Source organism: Natator depressus, chromosome 1, assembly GCF_965152275.1.
Source record: "Natator depressus isolate rNatDep1 chromosome 1, rNatDep2.hap1, whole genome shotgun sequence".
NCBI classification, from domain to species: Eukaryota; Metazoa; Chordata; order Testudines; family Cheloniidae; genus Natator; species Natator depressus.
In genome coordinates this window covers 146,175,941-146,203,493 of record NC_134234.1, presented here as the reverse complement: position 1 = coordinate 146,203,493, position 27,553 = coordinate 146,175,941, and the positions used below count along the sequence as shown (strand labels likewise).

At 39.6% G+C, this 27,553-nt stretch overlaps 1 protein-coding gene across 6 annotated transcripts in view; it reads left to right on the top strand.

Annotated features, from left to right (window-relative positions):
* DMD (dystrophin) overlaps positions 1-27,553 on the top strand; it is a 1,886,383-nt gene that overhangs the window by 1,288,510 nt on the left and 570,320 nt on the right. The gene's annotated exons all lie outside the window — the stretch shown is intronic.

The window sequence follows — 27,553 nt, the reverse complement described above, 5'->3', positions numbered from 1 at the left end:
AGTGCCTTACATTGATTTTGTAGTGAGTCGTGAGACAAGCCAATGAATCTCATTTAATGACACCGTAGAACTGAATATGTTGTGTAAGCATTTTATTTTATTTTTTTTTTTTTGCCGTGCTGGGCCACGAAACTTGCTGTGTCAGGTTTTGCATTCAGCTGGTTATATCAGATTAATTTCTTTTATGAGTTGTAAATTTGTTGTTACAATGGCAATGGAAAGAACAAGAAAAGAAAGAGGAGATGTCACAGAAGTATAGATCCCTACACTAACTCATTATCTTTAACCTTAGAATTGCAAAATTAATGCATGTATAATGTGAATTACCAGCACTTCTGAGTTTAAGGAGATGAAAACATAAACACATAAAATGAAGGTATTGGGGTTTTATAAAGGATTGGGCAAGAACTAAGATTGAGTTTGTTTCCAGTGCCAATAGCATTTATTTGAGATTATTTATTATAATACCATCATTTTAACTGTAATATCAGTTTTAGCTGCCATTTGCCTATTTCACATGAAAATTCAGGTTAGCTGTTCAGTGCCATTTAGCAAGTCCTTTGAATTCACAAAGAAAACATGGGTGAAGCCCATCCTAAGGGTGCTCTTTTCGGCAAAGACAGAAAATGGCACCTGTTCATAAAACTTCTTGTTCTGTACTTACTTCTGAAAAATGTTGAGAATCGAAGCCATGTTTCTCATGTACTATAGTATTACAACTAATAAATTCTCTAAGTTTCCAATAAATCCAGACCGCAGTCAGTTTTATGAAAACCTGTGCTTCGGAGGGCTCTCAGTTGATCAAGAACCGAACTGTACATTTATCCAGCATAATGGTACAGCTGCTCCGTAACTGCAGCCAGCTATTTTGGTTTCACCCTCACAGACTGCCTGCCTTCTGACCTCCATTTTACTTCTTAGGACTTCTTTTCCTCTGTATCTACGTTCATGAGGAAACTGTATTTTAAGACCATATTAAAATATGATTCTGAATAAATTGGGCAAAACTGTGTTAGAACCATTTTTAAAACACCTTTCTTTAGACACTACCTGTGCTACAATTTTTACTGTGCTGGGCTCATCCGCACTGGCTCTTTAAACAAAATTAGATTCCAATTTATCAAAACTCTGTTTAATCCCAATTTTCAAACACAATTCTCATGCATGTGTAGTTGGGTAAACATATATCTTTTGAACCTAGTGCCCCTCCTTCTGATCTTCCTGTATACTGCATACTAATAATTAAAATATCTGCAAAATGTGTTGATAGTTCCATACAGTTTCAACTAGCATAAAACACCAGGCATGATAATCCTAGCCCTGTAGAGGTCAATGGGAGTTTTCTATTGAACTAGTGGGTCCAGGATTTCACACATCTTTGGGTGAAACAAAGAAAAACTGACATATGAAAACTGACCTTCAGAGGAAAAAAACAACCCAAGAATATATTCACTGTAGCACAGAGTGCTAATCACTGCTGTATGAAGAGGCCTTAATCACCCAGAAAACTAGTTGAATATAAAAGTGGAGCCCAGAATTAAGGATGACACTCCATTGTGGTTTGAAAAGGACTATGTGAAGCAGTGGCCGTACTTCTTGTTGATTATTATATTCTGTAGAGACTTGTGTGACAGCCAGAATTTAATGATGTTCACATCTGTATGTCAGAGCAGAGAACAAAAAAATAAATAACTGGCCTTGCTACCTGTCAAGTGTCACTCTGTCTAGTCTAGTTACAGGGCTTTTGCCAAGGGGCCCTCAGTAAACATACCATTTTATGTATCTCTCCTTGAGAGATGATGTGGTGGGGGTAGGAAACAGGATAGAATTAGGTTTATAATTCTTTCTGTGGGTATGTGTGTAAGTGTTTCTTGGACACAGAGACGGTACTACAAAGGTTGCTAATATCCCACTGGGCCAGTATGCCTTCAGGCATAATGAACAGAAGACTACTTTTCCAGGTAGGAAAATGTACTTAGCTGAAGGGTATGTCAGAAACCTCAGCTAAACTTGACTTCCCAGGGAACATGATTCAAAAGGCAAATTGTGCTCACTATCCATTAATAGTTGGAACATGAAATTATATGAACATGATTAACTGCACACCTCTGTGCCTTACATAGCCAGTAGTATGAAAAATATTATAAACCGAGAGGGAAAATGCAGTTTCAGTGGTTACGTAGTGTGCTAATGCACCATGGAGACAAATGTCAATATCTTTATACACATTAACACATCATAATACAAAATTTCAATAATATCTTTATACGCATTAATACATTCACTGAAAAGTGCTATATTTGTATAAATGTAGGTATGCTATATAAGGCAGGGATCGGCAACCTTTGGCATGCGGCCTGTCAGGGAAATCCGCTGGTGGGCCGGGATGGTTTGTTTACCTGCAGCATCCGCAGGTTTGGCCGATCGCTGTTCCCACTGGCCGCAGCTCACCGTTCCAGGCCAATGCGGACTGCGGGGAGCGGCGTGGCTTAAGACCCGTGATGTTTAGTGTCTAGTGTAGATATGAATTTAAGCTCCCACACTTGTCTTTTGAAGGTGTGCAGGTTTTCTTTGAGAACGAGGACTGAGAGTTCAGATATGGAGTGATTGTTTTGTGAAAAGTGTTTGCCCACAGATGAAGTGATATTGTGTGAGTTCATTTGAGAGCGTAGAGATTGTCTTGTTTTACGTGCATAGTTGTTATTGGAGGCATTTAGTGCACTGGATGAGGTATACCCCATGCGTTATTGGTACAGTTAGAAGTGTGTGAAATCTACAGACATACTGTATTGAGCTTAATAGAAATGTTGTACATGTGCCTCCAAACATGTGGACTCATGGGAGGGTTCTTTTTTTCTCATTTTTGTTCCTTCCATTCTTTTTTTTTTTAATATAGAAAACTAAATGGAAAAATGAATAAATTTGATGCAACAGTAAGGGTAAATAGCGAAAATAATAATGTTTAAAGAATGCAAAAGTTAGGGTTACTGCATCGCAAATGTTGGTGTTCTGTGTGTGTACAGCATTTAGCACAATAGGGTCCTGGTCCATGACTAGGGCTTTTATGTGTTATAATAATACAAATTAACCATAATTATAATAATGCATTGCCTATATGTCAAATTTTCTATTCTTTTTTATTTTTCTTGTTAAATATACAGTTGACTCATTTACTATTCAGTGTGGATTGTCTCCAGGAACCATAGAAAAAATACAAAATAAACATTCCAGCTTTATCAAGATACAAAATATTAGAAATTAGTTTTCTCTTTAGTGGTGTTCCATGGCTGTTGCCCTCTGAAACAGTCACTGTGTATACAATACACACTGTGTTTGTGCAAACACATATTGCATTCTGAAGGGGTGTACTACACCTTCCAGGAACAGTCTGGCACTTGCAGCCAAAACAGCCTGGGTGCAAGCAAGAGGCCCTGCTCCACCCTAAGTTTGGGTTATACAAACAGAAAAAGGAAATTGAGGAGGAGAGACCATTAGCCACTTTGGCTGCTACAGGTTGCAGGCCCTAGAGACTTTGTTCTTCTGACAGAGTTTGTTTGCTCTGATTCAAGGCTCTGTGATATGTGCCTTATAAATTGACTGAAGTGGCTCCACCCCTGACCTGGCTCCTCAGAGAAAGGGAGGAAGCTTGTCTGTTGGACAGGGCCAGTTTGGAGGTCTTCTTAGCGGGGACATATTTGCCTGTTAGTTTGCTGTTGGCCTCCCCCTGCCTGGATCCTATACATGTACATATGAAGACATCCATTAATGTAATTTTAAATTAAGTTTCTCAGAGTAATGTGCAATTCTCAGTATTATAAACCTTGTGTATTTTATTGTATGTGTGACAGATATGACAATCTTCTGGACAAACCTACTGAATTAAATTAAACCTTATTGGATTAGGTTTACATATTTTAGGAGTTCATTATATTAAAAAAGCAAATGTTTATGTACTACTGAGAAATTGTATATATTTCCACCCCTCCAGGAACTAAGAATGGTGGAGAATGTTAAGCAAATTCACTCAGGTTGTAACAGGTCCAGAGAGCTACCACAATTTGGAGAAAGGCTCACCTACCCTGGTTCAGACTGGATTCTCCAGGAGCCAACAGACAAAAAAAGGATTTTTGGTTAAATACCTGAGTTAAAACTGACTTTAGGGCCTCCTTTCTGATCCAGGACCTGTAGCGCAAGAGGGAAGGATTGGGTCTTTGGCCCACTGAGGTCCCATAGGACTTGGTTGCTGGTTCTGAGCTGAAGCTGTTTTGAACTTGTGACCACAGGAAAACACCCCTGTGGGGTTTGAAGGACGAATCGCCAAACAATGATGGGGTGATCTCTGGTAAGCTGATTACCCTATGTGAAGGTTCTTTTATTGTTTTTGATATATTTAATATATTTTCTTTGTAATGCTTCCATTTTAAGAATAAACATGTCTGCTGTGTTGTAACTTAACTGTGGCAATTACACTGTGTACCTTCTCTGCGGAGAGACGCGACACAGGCCTCCTTTGGCAGCCTGTCTTCTAGGGAATAACACAGTGCAGTGAGGGGACTGTGCAGCCTGGAAATACCCTGGTCAGGAGAGGGAGAGGCATGGGGCTTCACCCAGGGTAGGTGACTGCTTTGGAGCCTCGAGAGGGTGCCCTTGCTGGACCAGGGAAGAGGAATACAGACATAATTGCCCTAAACTGTGACAGTATACGTTTCCTGAATTAAATTAATGTATCAAAAGATACATTTAAATAGCAAGATACAAGTCCAATATAGGAATAAAATATTAAATATATGTGTATCTGGGTGATAGGAGTTCGCTCATTAGCTTTCAGAAATCCACATCTGGCCAAGACTGAGCATAGAAAACAAATATTCCCAAAGAGGAATTTCACAGAAATTTAGGAGCATATGAATTCATGGGGTCATAATGAAAGACGTGACATAATCTTATGTACAGAGTGCCCTACGAGACACCCACTATAACAAAAATACATCATACACAACATACATCATATGGATGGAACATGGTAGCTATTTAATGTTGCGTAGCTATGCTGTACAAGATTTCAGCAGGTGAGGATAGGAAGTTATAATGGCTACTGGGTCCATCTAATATGACAAGTTCTCAGGACCTTAGTTTTACATCTTGTTCACAAGACAAAAATCACCTCTAACAGTACATTTCTTCTGAACAGTATTTAGGGCATTGGTAAATTTGCAAGAAAAAGAATTCTACATATAGAATCACCAGCACCACTTTCTGCAGCATCTTGTTTTCCTTGGAGATCTCCCATTCCAAATAATGACAAAGTCTGCTGCTGCTTAATTTGTGATATCTGAGCAAATCACAGCCCAAAGAGAAGAAGCTATCTGATTATTCCATCTGATGGTTTTCTTTTCCTTTAAGAAGTCTTTTTTCCCTTTTCATTGCATGTGCCACGTTTAACCAATAGTGGTATGGCACAAAACTGAATCTGTTACCATTTGACTGGAGATTTTTCAAGGTCAAGACCCAGCTTCATTAGAAGTTTTATTTTTCAGTACAGCTGACATCAGACACAAGCTGAAAGACAGACTTGTCCAATAAAGCTTTCAGATTCAATTTACTCTCTGCATAGAGCTTGAGGAATATTTGGAGATCATTCGCAGCATGTGCTGGAACACCAACAGGGAGAAGTAATGAAAAGAACCTGGATAAAAAGCTGACACTGTGCCCTCAAACTGCACAAATAAAAACATAATAAGGAAGTTTATGGACGTAAATCTCTGTGATTTTCAGAATTTCTAGCTTGGTCTCTGATTCTATAGAATGCTTTAATGCATGGATTTATTTCTGTATAATCTAAGAGAATAAACATTACATCCGCACATATGTTTCAATAACAAAAGTTTGATTTAAATCAACAAAAAGGCGGCTTCCGCATTATATTTAAGCCAGCCTATTGCAGGGGTCTCAGTATATTGAGAATACATTTTCTGTAATATACAGATATGACAATGTAGTTGACAAATGGAGTGTTGGCTTTTACTTGATTTTTCAGGATCTAGTTGCTTACGTCAAACCCTTAAAAGTTACTTGACAAAGCTTTTATTGTAATATATTTAAAATGAATTATAAAAAGTAAGCTACCTCACCGATTTGCAGTTAATATAGTGTTGGATCCGTAGCTCTTCTTCTTCTTTTTTTTTCTTTGACCTGTTAACAGGTGGTTTTGAACAAAAGCATCAGGGTAGATGAAACAAGTGAGAGCAATGGTAACAGCACTCTTTCACAGGACAGTCAGTATTTACCTAATCTGTGTCTGGACTCATTTCTCTTTTTTTGTTCTCGATACAATGGGCTTTGCAGCTTTTTTTTCTTGTATTTAATTTCTCTTTCAGGTTGGGGAGAGCAAGAGGATGTGTAAGGCTCATTTTGATAATCCTCTTGAAACTCAAGCAATGGTGTTATACAGACTTGATCAGAATATCAGTGAAACCCCATTTACATTTATGCATAATTTCAGACTTGCTTACTCCTGGTCCAAAAAGCAAGTTGAAATGATATACCTGATTCATGTGGAGAAACTTCCAGTCCAGAAAGACTGTGTTTATGTTTTCATCTAAAATACAGCAAGTTAAATTGAAAACCTATTATAGGATTTGAGCTACTTTTCTTCTTGATGCAAATCAAGCCATTTCCAGGAAATGTGACAATGACAACATTTTGTAATTCTAGAAGATGGGTAGGGTCATGGACTCTGACTCCAGGCATGTGTTATTACATCCTCAGAGACCCGGGGCTTCTCCTAGAGTCCCAAACCATCAGAAGCACATTTCTTCAAAGTTGTAATTAATACTGCTCACTAATAGACTTTGGATGGGAGCCAGAGTTGTAACCCTTCTGCCAGGTGAAGCCACCAGTAACCAGCAGTTGGGCTGGGTTCAATATCTAAGGGTTCCTTTCCATGGATACAACACAGAACCAGCTCGAGCCCCCACCCAGTAACCTGAGAAAATTACACACCATGGCTGGGCACCGCTGAGAGGCAATACTTCCCCATTCACAAGCACAGAGTCTGAGTGTAGAAAAGAAACTTTTAATAAAAGGAGGGAATTAATCGGCGTTAATTTTGGAAAACATCGTAAACAGGGTTCATAAACATAAACCATGAGCAAAAGACCCACCCCCAAGTAAGTTGGGCAGTGTCCTTTTCCCCTCAGGTTCTTAAGTCCAGCAACCCAAAAGTCCCTTTAGCACCTGCCTCTTCTCTGCACCTAATGCACAGTTGCTGTCCTTGGTCAGTGCAGACACAGTGTTCAAAGGTGCATCTGCAGAGTTCATCTCCCACCGTGGGTGGAGGTAAGGAGGCACCTTACTTGAACCACTGCTCGGGCTCTCATCTGCCTCCTCTCTCCACCAGCCACCCTGCTGGCCGCTCACTGCGCCTCTCCACTGCTGGCCACTTGCTCTGCTCACCACCTCACCAGCCACTCATTCACCCGCTGACCATCGGTCACCTTCTGCTGACACCTGCCTTTCTGCTGTGACCTCTGCACATCAGTCTCTTAGTGATTTTTCAGCTCTTTGCAGGCTGGGCAGAAACACTGCCCCATCTCCAAGTGATTCCACCTCTGAGCATTTAAAATAACAAAAGATGCCCCAAATGAAGCCTATTTAGCTCTTTCTTTGAACAGTGGGGAGGAACAGGTGAAACCAGTCTGGGGACTCCTAGGGAGAGTCAACACACCTCCTAGCTGGGACATCTGTCCCCACTCCTCTTACTTTCATAGGGATCTGGCATTCAAGTCCCTGGCTTAACAAGGTCCTTTCAACTGAAGGTGACCCCCCTCATTTGGGACAGGGTAAGCACAGTCTTGCTTCCCTGTATTCCTACATAATTACAACATTTTGGTAGCAGCATTTCACTACCCCTGCATTTGGAAATAGTGGTGTCAAAGTAATCACTTTATCTGCTGAATATCTAAGCAGACTAGGAGCAAACTGTATTTACATAAACACACCCAAAATCTCTCCCTCTCAGATAGCTGTCAGGGGAGCATTCATTCAGACCTTGCTTACAGAGTCTTAAAGATTCCCACTCCCAACCTCTCCTACTTTAAAGACAGGTGCATTATTTCTCTCTTTCCTCACTGTTATGGTAGCCTATCTTAAGTTACTATGATTTCAGAGAGAATGATAATGGAAATAGAAGTTATGTCCTTTCTCTTCTGTTGTGAAAAAATTACGTCTATTGAAAACTACATTTTTGTAAAAATATATTTTAGTTGTTTAGTAGAAAACAAAAACCATAGTAAGTTTTAGAGAGCATCTTGCACTCATTGCTTTTTACTTCCCTCTGCTGTTGCTGGTTGGCTTTTCTTTTTAGTTTATTCTTGTTCATCCCAAGGGTGTTCTGTTTTACTCCTTTTTGGCCCACCCACCACGGCTGAAAGCCTTACAGGGTAGGTCTCTCTTTGCAGTGCCTCCTGGTGTTTCTGTGGCAACAGGAGGTGATGCAGAGAGTGACTTGCTCTGCGCTAATGCAGCCTGCTAGCAGAAGAGGAGGGAGCATGATGCAAACCATCCTGGATGAAGATCTTAAGATCTCAATCACTGCCCGGCTTCTAATGGTGAGGAGGAAAAATACAAAAAAATCTTCATTTCTCAGACTGCAGAAGACAAGGCTGCTACTCAGTCAGTAAACTTTCCTATGATATCTATTCTAGGGTTTTATACTGCTGCCCATCACTGTAGTATCTGAACATATTATTCCTCCCTTCAGTCAATGAGTGGTCAAGAGGAGAGCAGATAGTAAGTGGAGAAAAGGAGCTAATTGATTGAATTTCCTACAATAGATCTTCACCATTTTGAGATGGGGAAGAAAGCAGATACCTGAGGAAAACTTCTTGTATAAGATTAAAGTAAACCAACTGTAATCATGAATATTTTAGCTTGACTTTTGAAAACAGAACATGTTATGTATCATTTTCTTGAAGAATATGTGAAAATGAATGGTTGGCAAAAGTGTCATGAAGAAAAATATTTTGATAACATTGTCACTGATGAAGAAAGCAAGAGGGGAAGATATTCACAGTCAGTCAAAGAAACACATTGTTAGCAAGAAAGCAGTGTTGCTGAAACTGGCTTATGTAACAGCAGAACCTTCAACCTTTTCTTAATTACCTCAACATTTTTCATTAATTATTTCTACAATGAAAAGTAATGGACTTGACGCCTGTTACGGGAGTAGTAGTAAATGCTGTTAACTTAATTTAATCCTGAGGCGTTCAACACTGTTTATTTCAAAACTGCTTTGATCAAACCTCTGCAGATGACTTTTTTATGCAACATCCAACAATCCTACTGGGCTTTTGAGTATATTAAAAAGATCGGTTGAGATTTCCAAAGGTTTTTCAGTCTTCAACATGATCCAAATATTATTGCTATTAAAAAAATAAATATGAGCTTACTGAAAAGGTGCATTAGATTGTTCCTGTGACTAACCTTACTAAAAAGCTCAGTGAACTCACTCAACAGCTGCAGGGGAAAAGAGAGGTTATTATACACCCGGGTGCAATGAATTCAAAGAGAAATTGAGCTTGTTGGTAGCTCTAATAGAAAAGATAGCATTACAGCACTTCCTGTTCATGGAAACATTTGTGGAGATGTTTGATGAGAGTACACTTGGACATGATGAAGACTAAAGAATTTTGTGCATGTGTGTGGATGATTTTTAAAAAAATCTACATTATGAATTTGCCAGAAAGTTTGCAGACCTTTGAGAAATTGAAGCCATTGGCAATGTTTCTTTTATTGTCCCCTATCATGATGGATGACATCAGTGAACTGGCAGCCAAAGGGAATGAACAGTTACATTTGGACAGTGGTGCATTAGAAATGGAAATTATTGCCATGCAGATTGACATCCATTTGAAAGCAACATACTGGGATGTTGAATTTTTTGACTTCTATTGACAAAGAGGTCTGGCATCATCTATGAAAGATGTTACTGCAGCTAACCCATAGGGGCCTGATATGTTAATACAGCCATTCTCTGATGGAACACTTCTGCTCCCCATTCACAACCACATGGACAACTTACTTCCATTCATTATAACGTTACTCTACAGCAAATTGCTTACATGAAAAACTTTTTAATACTTATGCACTTATAAAAAATTGACATGCACAAAAATTCCTGGAGAAAATAGTTTGACGCTTAAAACTCTCACATTTCTCAGACTCCCACCAACAAATGCTTTAGAGGTTTGAGAGACAATGGAATGCCTAATTGAAGAATCAAGAAATGGTTATCTAAAAGCCCCTCTCTCTCTCTCTCTCTCTCACACTCACACACACACACACACACACACACACGAAAAAAGAAACTTTCATTGCCCCCCCACACACACACACAAAAAGAAACTTTCATTGCCCCACTTAAGTTATCTTTTAGTCTTGTCATGTTCTAGGGTGCAGTTCAGATCAGTGAGAGGATGTGTCATCACTTACCCTGTAACCCAGAGTGCCTTAAAATACTGTGCTGCTGTAGTTCCCTTCTCTGGATGATCCAGTCAGCATAGAATCATAGAATATCAGGGTTGGAAGGGACCTTAGGAGATCATCTAGTCCAACCCCCTGCGCAAAGCAGGACCAATCCCCAATTATTTTTGCCCCAGATCCCTAAATGGCCCCCTCAAGAATTGAACTCACAACCCTGGGTGTAACAGGCCAATGCTCAAACCACTGAGCTATCCCTCCTCCATACACTGAGTGTCTGTGTGTTAAGCAGCTCTGTCTCAGCAACACTGATTCCAGCAGCAGTTGCTTGTTACACCCCAGTCACATGCTGATATACACCAGATCTGGTTACACCTGTCAAGATGACCCCAACACCCTCCAATCCTGAATTTTCCCAACACCGTGTGCTCTGCAATGTCCAGCCTTCTCCTGGATCATTCAGAGAGATATTAAGGTTCATTTTTTTTCCTGTAAAGATACAATACCCACCTGCTTGCCACATTAACTGGTGTTAATAGTCACTTTAAATCCAACACAGCATGCAGTTGGTTTGATTAAAAATGAGAGAGGATTTTCAGTGAGTATAAAGGATAGGGTTATAAATGATTACAAGCAAATAAAAGTGCAAATGCTTTCTAGAGATTTAACAAAACAATCTATAGTCTTTGTTCAAGATAGTTTTCTTACCTAACTTCCAGCAAGATGGCTGACCACCCCTCTGGTTAGGATCTCCCACAAAGTGCCAGTTCCTTTGTCGTCTTAGGTGAAAGACTCCTTGGGATTCTTTGCATCTCTCTTTTCTAGTCCGGTCAACCTTTGAAATAGATTCTTCTGACGATTATACCCCCAAAGTAATGTTCATTCAAGCTGTAAGGAAGGTGACATGGAATCTCCTAGTGAAGAAAGTTTCATGCTGGTTTCTTTCCCTGCTGGTGTTTGTTAAAATAAAAATTGATTTGTTTCCTGCAATCTCCTCCCACTGCTGTGATGCTGAGTGGTTATCTCCTCCTTTTGTTGGCTTGATGGTCTTGTTTACCATCCATGTAAATAGCATTCCCATTTTCTCTTAATTTACCTTTGAAATACCTTCAAAGTGGCAGAACCACATTTCTTTTGTCTAGGTTGGGGTAACTTGAGCCCGTAATTTCCAATAGATTTGTAATTTTGAATTTGTCCACTTATGTACACAGTAATACTAATGATCAGTATGGTGTTATATTTCTATTGATATCTTTTTATATATGGGTTATGACAGTGAGTTGAGGTATGCTGAACTGGTCTGCCTCGCTGAAACTCATTATCAGGTACCAGTGAGCCTCTAGCCTTCTTGCACGAGGATGTTGTTAGGGTCACAAGGCTACAATAGAATAAGTAGTATTTGTCAGTAATCTATTTCTAGAACTAGTATTCTTCAGGTTACCTCTAGCAGGTCCTCAGCTTTACTATAAGTGACCTCTTATGATGGTTCAGCAAACCCCTCAGGGGATGGGAGTAGCTAACATCTCCTGTCCAAAAGAATTAAAATATTATCCTCAATTAAAAATTAACCTCATGTGCTGCAGACAGACCAGGTAATTCATCACCAGAAGCAAGGGTGGCAGAGCCTACCCAAAAGTGTGTGTGTGGGGGGTCTAAGGGCGAGGGTCCCCCATTCCTGTCCCTTCTCTTCTGCCTGAGGCTCCACCCTGGCCAAGCCAGAAGCTGGAGCGGTCTGGGAGCGGCGGACCCTCCACCTGCCCAGGGTGAGGGGGTCAAGAGCAGCTCCCAGCCTGTGCCCCGCCCTGAGCAGGTGGAGGGTCCACAGCACGTCTCCCCACGCAGCTCTTACCCTGGGCAGGGGTCCGTGGTGTGGGGATGTAGGCCAGGAGCTGCTCTTGACCCTCCCCCCGCAATCAGGTGGAGAGCCCATGGTGCGGCGCCCCACAACTGCCCGGGCTCCCCAGCCAGGCCCCAGCTGCCGGCCTGGAAAAGGCGGGGGGGTGCTCAGGGGAAGTGAGGGGTGGGGGCAGAGCCCCTGCCAAACAGTGGACAGGCCACTAAAAATAAAAATGAAATAAGACTGTTGATACATGCAAACTGATGATGAACTGTGTTTCTTGTCAGAAACATAGCTACCTTCTTTATCAAGAAGTTCTTGGCTCATAATATTGACACCAAGCATGTAGACCACAAACAAGTAATATCCAATAGTTAGTTGGGAGTTAAAATGCTTTATAAAAATATATGTCTAAAATTTCCAAATAAGTAAGCCCTCAAAATGTCATGTATGAATAGCACAATGCTTCAGTTGATACAAATATGTAACAATCAGATTATATTATGATTTTATGTCTCATTTTTGTACACATTATTTGTCTGTATTCCTCCTCTTATGTGACCTCTCTCATGCACACCAGTGTAGTCTCATACAATGAAAGAAACCAGCCAGAGGGAAATCCTAAAACTAAAAATAAATGAACCAAAAGAAAACCCAAATCGCATTCAGAGCAATAGCCGATCAGATTGGTGACCATTAACTTTTTTGTTTGTTTGTTTCACTCTGGGCTGTTTGAATTTCCTGCTGGCACAGTTTTCTGCCCTCTCCCCCCTCACTATTTATACTCCAAATCATAAGCACATGCAGACTCATGATGATGATAGAGCCTCTAGGGCAAATGGCGAGCCAGACAGGAATTGTTTCCTTCAGTTGTAAATTTCCTGGAGCTGCGCGTCATGATTTAAAAACAAAACATTGTTCACAAAAACAATTCCCCCACAGCAATTCTGTTTTTTTCATTATTGCCACTATAAATGTATTTACAGTACACCAGTGTGGCAACATTTTAACCTATTTTTATGTTAATAGCACTAGCATTTTCTAAAAATAATTGCGTTTATAGGAGTAGAAAAAAATAGATGTAGCTGTGTAATTAATTATCACTGACAATCTTTAAGAGCCAATGAATAAAGCATACCTGATACAAAGTATCATATTTGATCTGTATGGCTTGTATAAACAAGAATGGATATGAATAGCAAAGGAAGGCTTTTAAGATTTTGCTAATACAAATCATCTCTGTTATTGCACTTTTTCAATTGTGGATATTTCAGAAAGCATTGTCTTCTATTATTATCTCAACATCTTGTATTTTTAATTTTCAGAAATCATCAGGTGATACTAAATTTCACATCTCTTCATCCACCTCTTAAAAATATGTAGTGGGGTCAATTATAGATTGTTGGTGATAATTTAATCAAAGATGCAGAACAGTAGAATTTAAAAAGTGTCCAAACCATTCAAAAGATTCTTTTACTTATTAGCATCATTGTCTAGTTAATTCTTACACTGAACTGCAACAAGCCATTCCCTAGCCACGTTCACTTTTCAATTTTTAGTGGGCCCATCAATCATCTTGAACGTGGCCTGAGGAAAGTAACAGTATATTACTACTAGGAGACTGAACTTTCAAGTAGTTTATCTTTCAGCAAGGTTTTGGATGGAACAATAAGTTGTCCAAGCTGAGTGAGCTTTATTAATGATACCCCAGATTGCAGATATATAATATACTCTTCAAACAGTTTCTTTGCCACCTGCCCATATTGTAGGCATGGGTCTAGCTGGGTTCAGATTTAATGATCTTGGCCAACACATATAGAGCAGGCAATTGAGCTTCTGCAGTGCCTATTCCTGGATTATTTCCCCGTATTGTCTTTAAAAGATTTCCTCAGTTCCTTTTTAGCACAAGTACATTTCACATAATTAAGCTCGTTTATCTCCTTTTGAGTCATACTGATCCTGAGTGATTGAAACCCAGATTATGGCTTTAAAGTTCTGACTCAACTTGTATACTCAGAAACTTGCTTTAGGAGTCCCTTCTCTACTGCATTTATTCTTATCAAACAGGGTATTATACTCCATTTACCCGCTGTGGGTGTCCCAGGCCTGAGCGAGAAAATTGGCAGAGGCTACTGTCAAGACCAGTGGCTCAGCATTTGCTGATACATATATTTTAACGATCCTTGCTGTACTTAGCAGTTTGTTACTTTCACCTTAGGGATGCTTTAGCTATCATGGGCATAAAACTATGTAGACTGCTTTTCGGAAATGTGATATTTACATAATTTACTTCACTGAAGTGATTCTAAGGATTGGATAGAATAATTCTTGAATCATGTTCTTTCAAGGAGCTATATTCTCTCCCCCCCCCATTGAAAGCCATTGTCGGGGTTGAGGTGGGGGCAACCAGGGCATTTATTTATACTGAGAGAAAGAACTGTCTTAGCAGCTCTCTGATTAAGTTTGTGACCATGATGTTTTTTTATGTTGGGAAATGTGTGTCCAATAAACAGTTCAGTGGTGCTGCTGCATTTGAAAAGCCAGGGGCAGCAAGAACAGGCAAAGTAGAAATTTCCTCCTGTTCTACCCTCTGAAAAAGCCAGCTGTGCCTGGGAAAGCTAGCTGGCGCTTTGAAATTCACAGTAGCAGTCTAAAATTATGGTGACCTTCATACTGACCAATAATAGCAACATCATATTGGATACTTAGCTTTTAGTATTGTTTCCCCCCATCCCACCCCACAGCAATTCTAGTAATGTAGCTTGTTTTCTTCGTAATCATCTTCTCCTAAACTTCCTACTTTTCCTACAGTACTTCCTTTTAAACCTCTGTGGTTCTGGTATATGGTAGTTTCGCATTTGCATCTGTACTTTTGATCCTGCTCTCCAGCCTACTGTACATTGCAGTTTAGATCTAAATCTCATTTTGACCAGCATCTCCACTGTTCCCCTCAATTCTCAGTCTCTGCCCATATTTCTAACTAAAAAACAAACAAACAAACAAAAAATAGTACAGACCGACCAAAGAATCCAAAGCTGCCAGGCCACCCCCATGAATTCTCAATAATTAGTAAACAATAAAAAAAAGTTCCACATGTTCTATATTATGGACTCAACTGTGCAGCCACACAGTAAGATCCCTTCATCCTACAGATTGTCCTGCTGAAGTCTGTGGGACAACCTGTGTGACTAAGTGCTCACCAACATGGTAAGGATTGCCCACTCAGGCCCCAAACAATTGTCTTTCATGGAATATTCATTTCATAGTCCTATAATCATTCTAGCAATTGTCATTTTACTGAATATTTCATTGTAAAGAACCATCAGACATTTGGCATTTTGTTCAAATATCAAATGGCTCATTTACACTAAAATATATTTCAGAGCAATAAAAGCTTATTAGACATTTATAATCATGCAATTGTTTAATCTTGAGAAAAAGTTGATATTAAATGAATGCTTAAACATTTAAAATATTTTTCTTGTTTATTTTAAAATAACGAATGGGCCTAAATACTAAAATGTCACCAGACAAACCAATTACTTTAACCCCCTGAGAACACTGAACACTTTGAAAATGTAAAGCCCTGCTTAAGTGCCACCTGAGTCAATAACTAAAGATGTCTCTCTCTTTTCTCACTTCCCTCCATTATAAACTCTGCCATCCAGTCCTTTCCTCCTCCCTCAGTGAAGATGGAGGCCCTGTCCCATCTCTGTTCTGTCAGTGGGGGCTGAGTCTCCCTCCCTCCCTGAGAGCTTTGCAGTCTCTCTGCTCTCTCCTCTTGCTGGCTCTATGCCATTGCTTCCCTCTGGCTGACTCCCTGACATGATTCTCCTTCTTTAATTCTTTGGAATTCTAAAGGATTTTGGACTGATATTCCAGCTTTCCTAGGTATTTAAAGCCTTTAGATCATTAACCCATTTCATGTGTGCACATTAAGAACACCCCCTTGATCGCAGTCTCATTCATGGAATGGGTTTAGGATTTAAAAAGACATTTGGTGCTAATTGGCAACCTTGTTGGACACTGATATTGAATTAACCTCTCAGCCCTTGAAGAGGTGTTTTCAGAAAAAAGTTTGAGGCTTGTAGGATGATATGGGTTGGGGATACTACTACTCTTCGTGTCTGTGATACACCTATTCAGGGGATAAATAAATGCATTCACTTAACAGAGCTGTCAATCTGGCACTTTTCAGAAGCATTAAATTGATATAAAAGAGAATTTAAAAGAAAGCTAGTACACCCCTGCAACAGACCTCCATGCCACCTTTCTTATTTCTGTTCTGTCCTATTTGTGTGTGATATACACATAGAATCTGGCCTTGAATTCCAGATTATGGAACTTCCACAGTAATTTGAGTCCTGAGATACAATCTTTCAAGAAGCACAAAATACACATGTATTTTCTTGGCATGGTTCCGTTGTATTTCAAATCCCTGGTGTAAGGTGAGAACTGGAGCCTTTATAACTACTCTAATGGTTTGGAGTACTCTTAGAAAAGATATTTATGCTCTCTCTCTCTTTCATATTCTCGTTCTTTTTTAACCTAAGCAAAGTGATATATTATTTCTGTGTTTTATTTTTCTTAACTGTGTACTTTAAGTCTTTCCTTTCTCTATGATGTAGTGGAATAGCAATGAGGAGGACTCACATTGATAGAAATAAGTTTTCTATTGTGTGTTTCTCGTGCTGGAAGCTTTAATGGTCTTTCTAGTTTTTGGTTTGAGCATGTAACAGGAATGAGCTGTTGTTGTTGTCTTCAAATAATGTTAAAAGGTTGTGTTTTATTTTCTCTTCATCAGGATTTGCTGCTCTAGAGCTGTGAGTCTCATTGACTTGATTTGCTTTTGTATTTGTATAAGTTCATTTGGCTCCTAAAAAACTAATTGTTTTGGGGGAAAAATCTCCTTTGAGCCATGTCATCTTTCACTCTCACTCTAGATAAAATATCCAGATCTGTTGTTACATACTATCAAACACTTAATTTAATTTTTCCTTATTAATTTTAATCACGTATCTATACTTCTGTAGTGAATGTGCTTGTGCAAGTATGTGTATTGAGAGAGAAAAATACAAGGAAGGTGCTGTGTTGTTCCAGTGTTGTTTCAGTACTTGTGGGACATAAATGCCATGTGGAAAACACCGTGTGATTGGTTTCTAAAAGACATCATTCTAAATTGGTAATCTCAAAGGTTTAACACTTCAGTCAAAATAGAAGAAATTATATCTTTCTGAACAGCACGAACTTTGTCATAACCTACCTTGAAGCTTTTTAATAAGGATATCACACTGGACAACGTTTCATCATCTGGAGCCTCAGATTTCTCAAAGGAGCATTTCAGCTTCTTGATGCAAAACGCTGAGAAACTAAGCCAGAGTCCAGAGCAGCAGAAGCATGTGCATTAGAAGAGAGCTTAGCCAATTCTACAAGGATCAGTTGTCATTTAAGAAAATCACTTTTAACAGCTGGCACAACATAAAAGTCAAGCTTAGCACTGTTGTTATAAAAATAAATAAATAACATTTAAAAACCTTGTTTAGAGTTAGTCAGAGTTATGAATGACTCATTTTCCTCCCCGATCTCTGATCCATGTTGCAATTGGTCAGTCTCAGAGGATCCAATTGTATCTCTGTCTAGGAAGTACTCCCTCAGGAGCTAATAGTAGTGTTGTTTCCTGAAACAGAAGTCAGAAACTATTGCATGTCTTCTGCATTCAGCACCACCTTTTTTACAAAGCCGAGCATGTCATTTCTGCAGTTACTTCCATGTTTGTTGGCCCAGAAGCCAGACAGCTGAGTTCAAAACAGATCCTCCTCTTGCTAGCACAGTACATTAGGTAAACATGTCAAGTTCATTTTTATATCTTAGTCAAACCACTTGTACTTTTTTTTCCTGGTTGTTTACAAGATATTTTTAGATTTTATTTTAAAATCAGTTAGCACAGACAAGTGGTGTTATGCCATCACTCAGAGGAGTCTCCTGAGCACTACAGATATTTAAGTAACCCCAAGAAACTCTCTAACAGGCATTTCACCAACAAGAACAACTCATAATAAGACCCTGTTAGCCCCATTTGTTGCTGTACTCCCTTGTAGTTTTCATAGTATGGTTGGGGTTTTTTGTTTTTTTGTTTGTTTGGGGGTTTTTTTTACAATTTTTTTGACAGTTTTCTTTACAACATGAAAAAATTAATGCAATTACATTTCATATAAAACAATAGATATTTGATATTCACTTTCTTATTTTTGCATGTAATAAATAATTTCAAAAGACAAATACTATACAATCTTCTGTTTGCAGGAATCTCTTATACCATAAAAGATTAACTTTTAATGGGACATTAACATTTCAGTAGGGACATATTAGATCCCTTCTGTAGATCATTAGGACTGGAATTATACCTGGTTTACATGATAACACCTGAAGAAATTTAAACAATTTGGATATCACTAAATTACCCCAGGTTGTAATTTTGGAACTAAAACTGGAATGAAGTTGTTAATCTAGGAGTTCAAAAAAATTTGGTGCTGACATGCAGTCCCCTTGGAAATATCTCAGAAGTAACCAGTAAATCTCGGCTTATACTGTGATAGAAGAATAGGTCACTGGTCTCCATAGCTATAATTAAGGCTTAGATTTTGTTATAGATATTTTTAGTAAAAGTCACGGACAGGTCCTGCGCAATAAAGAAAAATTCACAGAAGCCCATGACTTGTCCGTGACTTTTATTAAAAACATCCATGACAATATGGGGAGTGGCCGTGTCCCCTCACCACCCTCAGGGGGCCTGGCTCAGAGCTCTGGGGGCCCCTACTGCTCACGGGGGCACGGAGTTCCAAGGTCCCGCTCTGCTTGTGGCTGGAGCTGTGGGGTCCCTGCTGCCCGCAGCTGGGAGCTGCAGCTGCCCCCCCCCCCCCCACGGTGGCCCAGAGCTTCAGGGTAACCCCAGCACCCGCAGTGGCTTGGGGAGTGTTGGGGGTACCTTCCATTTCCTAGCCACCGCGGGCAGGGCAGGTGGACCTTGCAGCTCCCAGCTGTTGGAGGCTGAAATCATGGAGGTCTCTGGAAGTCACGGGTTCCGTAACTTCTGCGACTTCCATGACAAAATCATAGCCTTAGCTCTAGTAAATCAATCCCTTTAATCCAGTACTTGCCTTTTCATCTATGAGAAATCCACCCTTTACAATTCATTTGGATTTTGGGACTCTTGGATTCAAAAGAAATGGCTCTATTACTCCAGGTCAGGCGTCTCACCAGTAATTGAGACAAATACTAGTGCTTAGGCCTCTGGAATCTACACAGAAAGACCATCCCAATATACTATCAAGTGACATGTGAAGTCTGTGCAACTCGGTTTTAGTCTACGTAGTGATAGAAGCGGAGTGAAACCTCACTGAAGTTGGAGGACATAGTAGATGCCCATTATTCAGTAGAAATGTAAGATGCAGTTAAGAGAGTTTTCGGCATGAGATAGCTGAATCAATAGGAACCTCCATCCAAACAAAGACCAAGCAAGACTGGAGAGAAGCTGAGCTGTGTAGGTCAGGGGGGTTCTGCTGGGGGCTGATTGCAAATGCAGGGGGCTGGGATTTGTTTGGTAGAGGTCTTTGTGTCTGAGGGCAGTAGCAGCCAGAAGCAGACTGCAAGAGAAGCACAAGTAATATGGCCCTGAGATAAAGCCAATTGGGAGAGCTTATTGGACACAGTGCTCCCTGAAAAAGAGGCTTGAAACAGTGAGCAAAGAAACTGTGTCTCCTGCTATTTGATTCCTGATGTGTTCAGGGAAACAGGACTTTGTGTACTTTCTTTGTAAATAATAGAATTACATCTAAGAAATACTTGAGTCTATCATCAGATTCTCCTCTTTCTCCTCCAGAAATAACCCACAAGACCCTGAATATCGACTAACTGCTTCAGTCAAAAGGGGTAGCAGCCTAAAAGACCCTTTTCAACACTAATTTGAATGCAGTAAATCACAGCAGCACTGTGCAATACTGAGATTGGTGATGTAGCACTCTAGAAAACTCTAGTCAGCCTCATTGTGCTTCTCAAACATAGGCATAGCCAGCCAACTGAAGTTCTCAATGGCTTTTGCAGTCTATCTGCAGGGCAGTTAAATACCCTGTGACACTGCATCCCAGAGTCTTCATAGAGATGTTATTATGATATGATTGCCTGCCCTTAATGCTGGCTTTAATAACAACTATTGCCCCCTCTTACGGATATTCTGGGCACTGGTAACAGTGCTCCTGCACATGTATAGAAACAGATGATTACAATTCCATTATTTCTTTTCATTCCCTTTCTCTGGGCTTAAATCACATATAAACAGGCAGCTTAACTATGATGTGGCATAGATATGGCATAACTATGATATATTATATGCAAGATGAGTCATGTAAGATATCATTGAAAAGGTTATGGTTTACTGACTATACTTTATCCTGTTTGTATGCAGGTATTATTTTTGTATCTGAAGTTAGGAATAGTGGCTATATTTCTGCATTGCAAATGTGTTTACAGCTGGGGAACACCCACTAGGCAGAATGCACTCAGTCTAGATGGCTGGCTAGAAAGGACCATTAGAGAAAACAATAGAAAAACTTTATCTCCCACCAGGGGGCCTTCCTGAGGACACAACAAAAACCTCTGACTCATGGCTGCTGTGGCATTACAGGGACATGTAACCAGGTCACCTGGTAGTGGACTCCATCTTGGAATACTGGTGTTTTTCCTCTGACTGGCGTGAGAACTAAGCTTTGAGACAAAGAGTTCCTGCCATATGCAAAAGCTATTTAAGGCAGGGGAGTGACATCATCATGGTTCTTCACTGTCTCCTCGCCCCAAAGAGGCTCTTGGAAACACCTGAGGAACAAGAACTGAACTGGGGGGAAGTGTTAGACCCAGGCTAAAGGGGATTTTTAGCCTGTGAAAAGAATACCTGGGGCTTTTAAGCTGTAAGCAAGTGCAACTGGCCCCTTAAGAATTTTTGCAGCCTGCTTGAATCATCATTTAGGGTGAGAATTTGCTACTCATATCCATTCTCTTTAGTATATTAAGCTTAATATGTGTGTTTTGTTTGTTTGCTAGGTAATCTGCTTTGATCTGTTTGTATCCCTTATAATCACTTAAAAATCTATCTTTTGCTTTGTCTAAAACCAGGGAGTGTGAGAGTCATAACTTGGGGCAGAAAGCTGTTGCATATCCTTCTCCACATCGAGGGAAGGGGCAAATTTCATGAGCTTACGCTGTACAGTTCTGTGTGCAGCACAAGATGGTATAATCATGGGGTTACGCTCCAAACGGGGGTTTGTGCACTTGAGCAGCTTGGGCAGTTCCTTAGCTGTAGCCTGCCCATGCAGAGCTGATCACAGCCATCTGTATGTTGTGCAGCTGGGTGTGCGCCTACCTGTATGTGTGCTGAATCCTGGGGGAGGGCTTGGTAGGCTGTTCACAGTGGTACAGCGTAAAGGGAGTCCAGGCTGGTGGGTCGGGGGGCTCAGTGGTACCCCAGTTCCAGGTGGCACCACAGGGAGAACCCATCACATCCCCCTCTGGTAGGCAAAAGCATATGTAAGCTGACTGTTTATATGTGTTTTAAGCCCAGAGAAAGGGAAGGAAGAGAAATAATGGAATTGTAATCATCTGTTTCTATATATGTGCAGGAGCACTGTTACCAGTGCCCAGAATATCCATAAGAGGGGGCAATAGTTGTTATTAAAGCCAGCATTAAGGGCAGGCAATCCATCATCAGTTTCACATCCTGAACCAGGAGCTGAGCCAGTTCGAGCTGGGAGGATGAGGGAACTTTTGTTTACACAGTGGTGAGAGTTTCCATTGGACTCAGCCATATACAGAGATTGGATTCGAAGGGCAATATGGCTGTTGTCATGGGTAGAGCTCATACCTGCAACATTTTGGTCACGTAAAAATTTCCCACTTGAATGGGCAAACATAAAGAGAATGAGTCAACCGTCAACATAGGACCATTAGCCATTAGAAAAGTTCATAGAGCAGGCTTTTCTGTTTGCTGATGTGGTTGATGCATTTGGATATTGACCGAAAGAACTGTAGTATTCATTCTGCTTTGAAAACTGACAAACTCAGATGATACAGACTACATTTCAGTTAATGATATTAACTAAAAAGTTGTCTTCAAATATTGGAGGGTAAAGAATACATATATGTGTGTGTTAAAATAAATGAGCATAACAGTTCTTTTGAAACTCTGTATTTGATACAGATTTTAGACCTATTCCACAAAGCCATTGCAAATCCAGTTTATCTGGTTAGTTTCAACTGCACTGAAGCAACGCTAAGTAGCCAGAGCAAATAGTGTGTTATGTATGTGTATGTTGGACAGTAAAGGAGTCTCTGAAAGTTTTCATAAGAAGGATACATTAGTAGTCTTATTACTAAATAGGTGTTGGGAAACATAGTTTGACTTCAATGGGCCTCTACTTGTGTGGACCAATTTGCAGGATCAAGGCCTACATTTCTGAATATCGAACTTTTTTTAAGTTGTTTTCATTATAAAGATGTTTATACATTTTATTAGAGATAATTAATGTAACAATATAAAATATCAACATATTGAAAAATGAATTGTTATATGAATTTTAATTAGTTATTAATTTATATACAACATGTATATAAACATTTGCATGTACAGGATCTAAAGATTCTCACTATAGACCAGTGGGCAAATTCCCATTAGCTGCTGCTACTCTAACATTTGTTATTCGTTTTAGAATAAGCCATTACATTTGGTGTACCTTACTCGTGTAGTATTTGCATATTTAATCAGAGGAATAAGAAGTTAAAAAATGGATTTTTTTAAAAAAAATCTCCAATGCTATCTGTTTAGTAAACATGTTAAACTTTAATTGTGAGTGCAGTGTGAGGTAAAAAGTGGAGTCCTAAGAGGCTAGAAACCCCTACCTTGTAGACAAACTTGAGATAGAGCAAGAGAGAGAGAGTGTAGCGGGGACAGAAAAGAAATAAAAATGGGAACTTGATGGTTGAGGGCTTAGTAATGGGCACCTTTACATTCTAAGCTGCAAATTCAAGTATGGCTTCTATAGATATAATGATGATTGATATCCTTGAAAACCAATAATGACCATATTTTCATGAAGACTACAAACCAACATCAGTACATACTTTGCATGCCCAACTTCCCTGATGATAAATACAACCCACCCTCCCCCCACCCAAGCAAACTTTGTTTTTCTGTTGTCCTGTCCTTGGCATCGGTGTGGAATACCTTGTTATGAGACCCAAATCAATGTGACCTCCAGCATTAAGGGGTTAAAGTGAGGGTAGGATGAAATAAGATATGGTGGGATTGCTGCAGCAAATTATGACTGATGTGTGGAATGAAAAAATCTTGTCCAGCAGAGAGAATACACACAGTTTTGTGAAGTCATTTTTTCACTATATTGTTATCTGCGGGCTACAGACAGATATGTAATATCCAGCTCAAAAAGAAGAAGGCAGAAAAACAGAGCATGTATAGATGTCTCTCAAGGACAGCGTTACAGATACAAAACAAAATACAGTGTTATAAATACAAAAAAAAAAATAGAAAACTGAAGTATCTGTTGCTTTTATGTATTGATTCATTACAGTATAATCTCCTATGTATTTTTTTCTCTTTCCGGCAATTAGATAAAATCTGTGACTAAAAGAGATGTACACAGAAAACTTGTTCTCCCTTTCCCCTTCCCCTCCAAATAAAAAAGAAAAAGGAACACAACAGACCTCTAAATAGACTGTAAACATTTAAAAAGTGCAACCCACGGCATTGCCAATAAGCCACAGGTGTGTGCTGCATGAGCAGAAGGAAATTGATAGCAATTGTGAGGAGTATAATGATTATTCCATTCTCATAATACATTCATCCTAATGTGCACTTATGCATCTGTTGCTTCAGTAGATTTTTTTTAAGGTAAAAAATCCATTTCTATGCAAATCATTTTAGTGCTATTCTTTATGATTTGGACAATGCTTTAGAGCAGTGGTTGCCAAACTTGTTCCGCTACTTGTGCAGGGAAAGCCCCTGGCAGGCCGGGCCGGTTTGTTTACCTGCCGCGTCCGCAGGTTCGGCCGATCGCGGCTCCCAGCGGCCGCAGTTCGCCGCTCCAGGCCAATGGGAGCTGCTGGAAGCGGCAGCCAATACGTCCCTCAGCCCGCGCCACTTCCAGCAGCTCCATTTGCCTATATTTAGAATAGGAAATAATTATGAAATATTAGCACATTTCTAACTATTCAGATAGTAGATATTACATTATTTAATCATACAGATGAAACATTCTGTTTTTCCTGAATTTATAAAATGTTTATTTATATCAAAACACATTTTTCAACGTTTCGGTTAGTGTAGAGTAATTTACAGTATAGATAGTTGTAAATTGTCCAGGCTTTCGGAGTCATTAATTGCCACTATATTGAGTAATGTGTTTTAACCATTCCAAATATAGTAGGCCAATCTATTCAAAACAGCCATAAGAAGTAAATTTTACAGTGTTTTTTACATAACTGATCATTATACTTGAATTAACTGGCAATTTAAGCGTGAACTTCAACCTATCGATCGAATTTTTTAGTCCAGACTGTAGCTCTTCTGGAAGGAATAAACATAGATGTGGAAACTGTCTCAGTGGCCCATCTTCCAAATGGACCAAGTTTAAACTACAATAAAACAAACAAAAAACAACATCTTGGTCTTACTTAAGTGGGGCAATAATGCCTCTTTGCTTTCTGAAGGCAACATACATCACGGACAGCCTTTCTCTGTGCAAGAACTAGCCTGTCCACAAAAAACAAAATTCACCTTTGTCCTTTTTAAAAACTTAAATCCAGTGCCCAATAACTGTATTTTGCATCTGGAATGCAAGAAACTGCAGGTGGCACCACCCAAGGCTTAATTCTAGCTCTCATGGCTCTGACGTTGTGCCATTTAGGCTATTGAATCAGGTAGTGGCTCTGCAGCTACATTGCAAAGGAGTTATTCAGATCTTCTGGGTTTTTTAAAGCGTCAAGTCCTAATACATCAACCTCCTGTACTATTTTATCCTTTTTCTTCTTATGATGGAGTTACATTTTAACACAATAGAACAGTAATCTATAAATGTATTTTAATACATCTGAGTGAGCCTTTTGGGAACACACTCATTATAATAATATGAGGTATTCACCTTTAAAAATATGAGGTATTCACCTTTAAAAATACTTTTGCAAGTGTAGTTTTCAAATCGGCAGTCGTGCTAATAGGTTTTGTGGCTGTCTTTTGCTTGCCAAACTGTACGTGTAATAGCAACTTAAAGCATAAATTGCCTTTCTGTGATTAACTGCATGCACACACACACAGAAATTCTCTGTGCAGCCAGTTATCGGATCTAATTTTTGAATGATAAAAGCACAACTAAGGGGCAGATGCTTAGTGTTTAAAATGGTGCACTAACAATGCAGTACTCTTAGGCATGAGTTACCATGAGTAATTATGCTTTCATAGCTTTCCATTGAGGGCCATTTATGTTTACCTGTCTTACAATGAGAATCCAGTGAACCATTCCTGTTATGAACACTACTGCCCTAAAACCTGTTCCTTCGCTCCAAGAATCCCCTCCATCTAAGCATGGATGTGACTCAAGTCAGATATTGAGTACTTCTTTGTTGTCATCTTTTAAAGGAGTTATATATGAAATTGCTCCACTTGTCAGTTGTTGCTAGTTCCATTAAACCAGTCTGTATGTTTAGGAGCTGACCCTGTGTAAATAAATATTTACTCACATGAGTTCTCCCACCGAGTGAAGATAAGATACATTATACTATTAAATCATGCAGCAAAATAAAGACTATAAGTACCTGGCACCTTATGTTGTCATTTATTTTCACCTCTGTGATGTGTCTAAAATGCTTCCATTCTGATTTTTTACCATTTTACACATACTTTGCACAGTGGTAAATGAGAATGCATGTTGTCAGGCAGTGGGGATGCAAGTCCTAGATGTTTGTTTATACAATTACTTATTATTTTCTTTGTAAACAAATATGAAGGTCAGTTATATTTTGCAAAAAGAACAGGAGTACTTGTGGCACCTTAGAGACTAACAAATTTATTAGAGCTTATTCTCTAAACAAGTACTCCTGTTCTTTTTGCGGATACAGACGAACACGGCTGCTACTCTGAAACCAGTTATATTTTGATTTCCCTATATGGACTAAACAATAATGCCTGTTCCAGGAGGTAGGCATCCTAACAAGAGATCAGAAATACAATCAAGTTCAAACAAGCAACCAAAGACCTTTCTGTGCCCCAAAACATCATCCACACCAACAAAACTAACCTAGCCCCTGCAACACACTAATGCCCCGAATAAATAAAATAAACGCCCCTATTGAGAACCCCTGAATCTCTTCAGTAGTCTGCACATATTAATGAACTATGCAGATTCAGTCATCAGAATCAAATAATTTTAGATGAGCAGCAAGGAAAGAATTCTAAAATGGAGAGACCCATAGGTGGAATTCCCTTGCCAGCAGATTCCTCTCCTATAAACATTTTTGCTAATCACAGCTAATATAATGTGGGAACATGTATAATGCTGCAAGTGAGATCAGAGTCCAGTTGTTTTAGGTGATGAACATATACACTTTAAGAAACAGTCTGTGCCCAGAAAAGTTTATAGTCTAAACAATCAGACAAAGGGTGTGAGAGAGGAAGTTTTTTTAATCCCATTTTACATGCACACACAATATAATCCCCTCCCCATAATGTTTCAATAGAAATTTTCCAGTGAGGTAACCACCAATGACGTTCTTATCCTCGCCTGGAATATTGGAGGGTAGTCCCCATTCATTCCTAGTCCCACCCACCATTATGCCCAGGAAATAAGAGCAGCCCATTCAAAAAGGTTGTTAAAATGCAGCTTCCCCCTGTCTTTGCTGAGACTCTAACCTCACAAAAAACAAAGATGGCTCAACCAACCAATCTCTGATTTGGGTCGTCTTGAGTAGTCTATTTTCCCTGAGTCTCACATCTGTATGTGTCACTCCCATCATGACCTTCACAGAGTACAGACTGTTCTTACTGTTGTAGCAAAAACAGCCAACACGATGATAAACTGAGGGAGAGACAACCCCAGTTTCACTGGTAACTCAAGATTTGAGGGGTAGGGTGTAGGTCACAATGGTTTGGTCGCTACTGGAACAACAGGTGTTTTTTATCCA